The 7,500-nt window shown below is 40.0% G+C and overlaps 2 protein-coding genes across 5 annotated transcripts in view; one reads left to right on the top strand and one right to left on the bottom strand.

The window, feature by feature from the left end:
* The window catches only part of LOC123759100 (gamma-aminobutyric acid type B receptor subunit 2), a 331,390-nt gene that overhangs the window by 20,225 nt on the left and 303,665 nt on the right, over positions 1-7,500 (bottom strand).
* The window catches only part of LOC138364892 (uncharacterized), a 425,505-nt gene that overhangs the window by 174,822 nt on the left and 243,183 nt on the right, over positions 1-7,500 (top strand). The gene's annotated exons all lie outside the window — the stretch shown is intronic.

Genomic DNA, 7,500 nt, shown 5'->3' with positions numbered 1-7,500 from the left:
AGTATCCCGAAGTAGAAAAAATACTAAGGGAGGCGGATGGGGGTAGGGGGAGGGGGGTGATATATGATACGAGAGTTGGATCTAGAGGGATATATGAGGGGGGCGTGTATCTTGGAGGGTATATATGAGGTGGTGGGGTGGACCCTGGGGGATATATATGAGAGGGGAGGGGTGGACCTTGGGGGGGATATACAACAGGGGGAAGGAGGGAGATGGCTGTATGAACTAATGATTCAACTAGGCACGTGCTTTTCAGCGCACTTTACGTGCTTCTGAAGACTCGTGCTGTAGGGAAGGGGGCGTGTCCTTCACTTTTTTTAATACTTTAATCTCTTTTTACATGCTTTTTTTCCTTCACCTGCTTCTTTTACTTATTTATTTTCCTCCTCCTCCTTCCTTAAATCTCTTTCCCACTTCTTCCTCCTCCTCCTCCTTAGATCTTGTAGACCAAGAACATTACACCACTGCTTATAGAATCACCCGTCTTTACAACTATCAGGTCGCATTTTTGTGTACGCTGTAATACCCAACGTAACAAATACAACCTATTATAAAAGTCACTGCTCACAAATATCTCCGTTTTCTATGCATCGGACTCGGAAGGCTGGATGGCTTGGTTGGGTTCGTTTCTGAGTCATGTAGGAGATTGGATTTCTTACGGAGTGGCCAATCAAGAAAACAGGCTGCTTAGCCGGCGTCAATCTACCTACGGCGAGGATGATGCTTGTCTTTGTGTCAGGTTAAGCACGGCTTGGAATTGGCTGGTAACTGATTGGGTGACCACATGGACATACATCAACTACATTGAATGCAAATAAAATAATTTTTTTTCCATATCAAACAGTTCACACACGTTTGTAATTAAATCCTGTAAATTAACCAAAATAATAGGTAATTATTATTATTATCATACGTATATTAATAATTAAAACCTATATTAATAAGAAGAAACTAATTAAAGTCGATATATAGCAGATCAAATTTTTCAAAAATTCAATATAAGGATTATTATTATTATCATTATTATTTATTATTTATTATTATTGCAGACTGAATCATGTTGCAAGATGATATGCACTTTAGTTGTCTGATTACTGTAAGTCGAGGAGGTAACGACCTCTAGGGATGAGAGCGTAGAGTGTAAGATAATATGCCCATTGCGAGGGATGAATTCAGAGAGAAAGAGAGAGAGACACAGAGAAAGAGAGAGAGAGAGAGAGAGAGAGAGAGAGAGAGAGAGAGAGAGAGGGAGAGAGAGAGAGAGAGAGAGAAAGAGAGAGAGATTGACTGCTGCTCAAAGCTGGAAGCACAACAAAACACATATTTAAAACATTTCACTCTTTTCCACAGCCATATGTGAGAGATATATGCTTTAAATGAAAATTGTGCATATGTAGATAAAAGGTACAACATACGTATACGATATGCATTGGGAATATAATAATTAGATTTGCAGAATATTGAATATTTGCATATTTAGAGAATATGCATTAAATATGCATACAATGTGTTTTGAGTATGAGTACATAGATCAGGATGAACGATTGGATATATGGTCATCGTATATATATATATATATATATATATATATATATATATATATATATATATATATATATATATATATATATATATATATAAAATATATATATATATATATAAAATATATATATATATATATAAAATATATATATATATATATATATATATATATATATATATATATATATATATATATTTATATATATTTATATATATTTATATATAAGTAAAGAGAACAGGATCATCACAATTTGAATTTTCTCAAGAATCTAGGTTATAGACTCATCGAAACAACAAGAGACACAAAAGCTACCAATTACCTATTCCAGAATCTCAATGTAGCAATAAAGAATATAGATGCACACTGAATTATCGGCGTCTATCCAGTATTTGTTTCTTCGTTTGACTAACGTATCTTTTCATTTGTTGCTACTGTTCACCTAACAGAAAATAGGAACCTGGAAAATTAGGCAAACTGAATGGTCCCCAAGCTGTAAGTCACTATGAACTATGCCCCATGAAATCACCCACCCACTGGTTACACAGAACTTAACCAGAGATTGCCTATAGGTGTTGTTGCTCCTGAAACTCAAATGATTCCACGTGAATTCCTTGACCAATCAATACGAGTGAAAAAAGATCGAGTCTGTGCACTGAACTAATGATGATCGAAAGGCGGAGCTTAAGAACAGATGCTCGACCCTGCAGGCACAACTAGGCGAGTAAACACGACAGAATACAATTATTTTGTTCCAAATCAGTTCCAAAAACTGATCTAATCCTTTTGACCGACATCCCTACAACCAGCATTTCTCTATTCTTGCCACCAGCTACCTCACTTCTCTACCTCACATCTCCCTCCCTCCCTCTCTCCCTCCCTCTCTCTCTCCCTATCTACCTTCAACCCATCCTACCTCCCTCCCTCACCACCACTGCCTTCAATCTTTGTCCAAAATCTGCTGTTATTGGTGATCGATAGTAACCCAATTACATCGCGGGACAAAAATTGGGACAAATTAGCAAAGGGGGAAGTGGAGGAGGGGGAGGGAGGGAGGGAGGGAGGAAATGAGAGAGAGAGAGGGAATGAGGGAGGGAAGGAGAAAGAATGAGAGAGAGAATTAGAGATAGAAGAAAGAAACAGAAAGCAAGATTCACCTTAGAAAAAGAAATAAACGAGAATTGGATTTGATAAAGTGGGAAGAAAGAAGATGCAAAATATTTGAGACGATGAACAAAAAAAAAAAAGGGAAGAGGGGAATAGAACAAGGGTGAGTGAGAAGTAAGAAGGAGATCTGTCGGAAAGAGAGAGGAGGAGGAAGGAAGCAAGGACGTAAAGGAAGGAAGGAAAGATAAATTAAAGAAGGTGGACGTTTCGAGGAGAGAGGGGAGGAGAAAGGAATATTGAGGGAGTGCAATTGCAACGGTCTCCAGCCCATGTACTCCCAATGCACGTTGGACAGAATACTCCCAAAATACTCGCTGATCGTTGGACACTGTTTGCCTTATCTAAGCCCTTATAACTTAAAAATATAAACTTTTCATAAGTGATCTAACCAAGAACCCTAGAGTATGAAAAGTGAAACCAGGGGCATTATTAACGCAGACAGCTGGGAAAGTCTGCGGTCTTAACGCGCCACGTTTCACTACCATTAAAATTCTCGACGTCAACTGGGACCATGAACACGTCCATTATGCACGTCAACACGTACATTATGCACGTCAACACGTCCATTCTGCACGTCAACACGTCCATAATGAACGTCAATCCCCCTCCAGTGATCCGTTTCAGCCAAGCTCCAAATCTAATTTAAAACTTCGCGTCCAATGTCATAAGTTCCAAACTTCGTATAGAGCTTTGCATGTGATTTTCTTGCAGATCTTGATAAGGTATATATATATATATATATATTATATATATATATATATATATATATATATATAATATAATATTTAGATATATTGCAATGAATTGGATTGCTTTTTTGCAATAAATAAGATTAACACACATACACTAGCACACAACTAGGTGAGTATACACACACACACACACACACACACACACCCACCCACCCTGGACCAACTAACCACTTGCCTGTCAACACAAATTAGTGCAGTTTTGTCGAGTCATCCTGAATTTCCAACCAGGAGACACAAGTAACCTCACCACCTGGGTTTAATTGCTTTCAGGAGTGGTAGTTAATGTCAGACCGGTTCACAGGCATCCTTTATTTATGAGTGAGTGAGAGAGAGAGAGAGAGAGAGAGAGAGAGAGAGAGAGAGAGAGAGAGAGAGAGAGAGAGAGAGAGAGAGAGAGAGAGAGACGCACGAGAAGACTGATATCTAAATTCTTGAGACCTTCTATTTTGATTGATATTGGTATTTAATGTTCTGTACAACGCCTATATTCTCAAGGTTGACCACCTGAACTAACTTCGTGAGCAACCTACCGGTGGCACCCACAACGTAAGACGCTCAGTCATCAGCAGCTTCATGCTGGTTGTACTATTTTTGAAGTAAATCACTGCATCAGCGATCAGTCCTACTGCTCGGTTAACTCAATGTCTCGTGTGTGTGTAATAAAGTCAACAGGCGGTGCCAGAGCCTTTAATTTTGTCCGTTGTCAATAAAGGCTCTGATTTACAGTCTGCTGATTTAAAGCCAGAATATTTATTGCCCTTAGATTTACAGCCAGTGAATTCACAACTTTATGATTGGCAGACTGGAGATTTACAGCCAGGTGATTTTCAGCCAGGGGGATTTACAGCCAGTAGATTTATAACCAGGCGATTTGCAGTTAGGGGATTTACAGCCTGGAGATTTACAGCCGGTTGGTCTACAGACAAAAGATTTAAAACTAGGGGATTTAGAACAGCAGATTTACAACCATGGGATTTACAGTCAGGGGGATTTATTCTTGAAATGTTTGAATAACATTTGACAAATACTATCAGAAAATAACAAAATACTGGAGGCATGTACTGCTCTTGTCGGGGACAGGCGGCCTGGGTGTGTGTATATATATGTAGACTTTAGACGTGTATTGAGGTCCTCCGTATGGTCGAACTACTGACCCTTCCCATGATGCAATCCCCATAATAGTTGCCTAACTATCTGATATACCGATTTACTGCTAGGTGAACAGTGGCATCAGGTGAAAGCAAAGGCAGTCATCCTCTTCTGTCCGTCCCGGGAGTCGAACCCGAGATCCCCCGATTGTGAGTTGAGATTGAAAATAACTGTACTATGAGGCTGTAATATAAGTTGAATGCTTTTGGGGAAAAATGTCCCAATTTTGTATCTGAAATGGAAATTCAGGAGAAAAGAAATGATTTAGGTTCCAAATGTCAGTCATTTGTTACAGTCAGCAACTACAAAATCAGTAGCTATGAAAACTACAAAAGCAGTAACTAGGAAAAATAGCAGTTTTTCTTATCAGTGTGTAGAGTAATACACGCTCTATATTGTATGTTTATTAATGGTTTTATGTATTTTGTAATTCCCCCTGCAGCGTACTGTTATTTTAAGGTATTTGGTTAAAAAGTTTTATATAAAATTATTATTTTTAATACGATTTCCTCTCACTCTCAATCCCTTACTTCCACTGTCTTTTACTTCTTCTTTTCTCCTTCCCTTCCTTCCTCCTTTCCTTCTGTCTTCTGTAACCATCTTTTAGCAAAGCTTGAAATACTGCAGACTTCAAGTTTGGACTGTCAGCTTTAAGCTCGAAAGCAATGGAACTTATTCCTTTCGCTATCTTCATTAACTTTTCCCTCTTTTCCTTTTCTCCTCTTCTCTCTAACCCCTCTTTACCCTCTTCTCTCCCCTTCTCCTCTGCTCTTTCCTTCATCTTCTCCCATTCTATCCACGATTGAAGCCAACGGTTATAAAGATGATTAGGGCAATGGAAAAAGGAATGATTAAAGGATTTTGAATGATTTTCACGATAACAATTATGCTTGTGCTCACCTAGTTGTACTCACCTAGCTGTACTTGTGGGGGGTTGATCTTCCGCTCTTTTAACCCGCCTGTCAACCGCCTGTCAATCTACCGGTTCTTAAGCCTTATGAGCTCTGTCATATCGACATTTGAAACTGTGTATAGAGTGAGCCTCCACCACATCACTTCCTAAAGCCTTCCATTCGTGTGTGTGTGTGTGTGTGTGTGTGTGTGTGTGTGTGTGTGTGTGTGTGTGTGTGTGTGTGTGTGTGTGTGTGTCACTTAACAGAGCCAGTCGTAGCTTCCAAAGTTTGTTGTCCACATTGCTCCAAATTACTAATAAAAATAAAAACCTACTATCTGTGTCGCTGAATATGAATCCCCAAATCAGGAGGCATTCATTCATGATTGCACTTTTAATCTCGACGAATATAATTAGATATGAATAGGCCAACGCTTTGAATTAAGGTAATTCAACCGCAGACTCCAAAATTTCAAGATTAGATCCCCCACTCTTCTTGAATGCCCGTGGGGACATTCTAGACATGTTATCAAAAAATAAAACTCTTTCCATTAATCTTGCCTCCAAAAAGTAATGCTGAGGTAATTAGCATTTAATTCTATTATCTGGAATTGTTATTAATATTTTTATAGATGCTAATAAAAATAATTGCATAATTTAAATTTTTATTGCGCCGTAATTGCAATGTTTTCGGGCAGTATTACTTTTGTGTTTCTTACTCCAGTTTTATTTATCAATTATTGTATTATTATTGCGTGCGATTCATTTTTCTTTCGTTAATGACTTCATTCATTTCTCTATTCATTCTAGATCAATGGATTAAACGGCATAGCCTTGCCAGGAAGAAGCTGGTATACCTGTTTACATTCACTTTAACGCTTCTGTTAATGTGTGCTTATGTGTGTGTGTACTATCCTAGTTGTACTCACCTAGTTGTGCTTGTGGAGGTTGAGCTCTGGCTCTTTGGGTCCGCATCTCAATTGTTAATCAACTGTTGTTGTTGTTTTTTTGCCACACACACACGCACACACACACACACACACACACACACACACACACACACACACACACACACACACACACACACACACACACACACACACACTCACACACTCAAACACCACGCGCACACACACACACACACACACACACACACACACACACACACACACACACACACACACACACACACACACACACGTCTACCACAAAGTGGTAGACGGTTGGAACAAGTTAGGTGAGAAGGTGGTGGAGGCCAAGACCGTCAGTAGTTTCAAAGCGTTATATGACAAAGAGTGCTGGGAAGACGGGACACCACGAGCGTAGCTCTCATCCTTTAACTACACTTAGGTAATTACACTTAGGTAATTACACACACACACACACACACTCGCCTGAGGCCCTAAGCTACACCTGACACAAAAATCCAATTATAAGACTTAATGACAGACAAGTCAACAAGACTTACCCCCCCCCCCCGCCACTTCAAGTATCATTCCAGGCACCACGACTACACACACACACACAACCCATCCAGACCTCACACATATCACCACATTCCTCCACCAGTAACTATAGTCTTGACTATACTATCCACTCTAATATAGAGTGGATAGTATAGTCATGTCCTGACCTCTATCCACAGCTGTCTATCTTGAGGTTATCTTGAGATGATTTCGGGGCTTTAGTGTCCCCGCGGCCCGGTCCTCGACCAGGCCTCCACCCCCAGGAAGCAGCCCGTGACAGCTGACTAACTCCCAGGTACCTATTTACTGCTAGGTAACAGGGGCATTCAGGGTGAAAGAAACTTTGCCCATTTGTTTCTGCCTCGTGCGGGAATCGAACCCGCGCCACAGAATTACGAGTCCTGCGCGCTATCCACCAGGCTACGAGGCCCCCGTAACTTGAACCTTGTCCGTCTACCTTGAACCCCCATCCAAAAAATGTCCTCCTTGTCACTTCAACCCCCCGCTCTCCTGCTTTGTTGACGAGTAGCACCT

This window comes from Procambarus clarkii, chromosome 15 (assembly GCF_040958095.1).
Source record: "Procambarus clarkii isolate CNS0578487 chromosome 15, FALCON_Pclarkii_2.0, whole genome shotgun sequence".
NCBI classification, from domain to species: Eukaryota; Metazoa; Arthropoda; class Malacostraca; order Decapoda; family Cambaridae; genus Procambarus; species Procambarus clarkii.
Note: the sequence above shows the minus strand (reverse complement) of the source record. Positions and strands in the feature narration are given on the sequence as shown.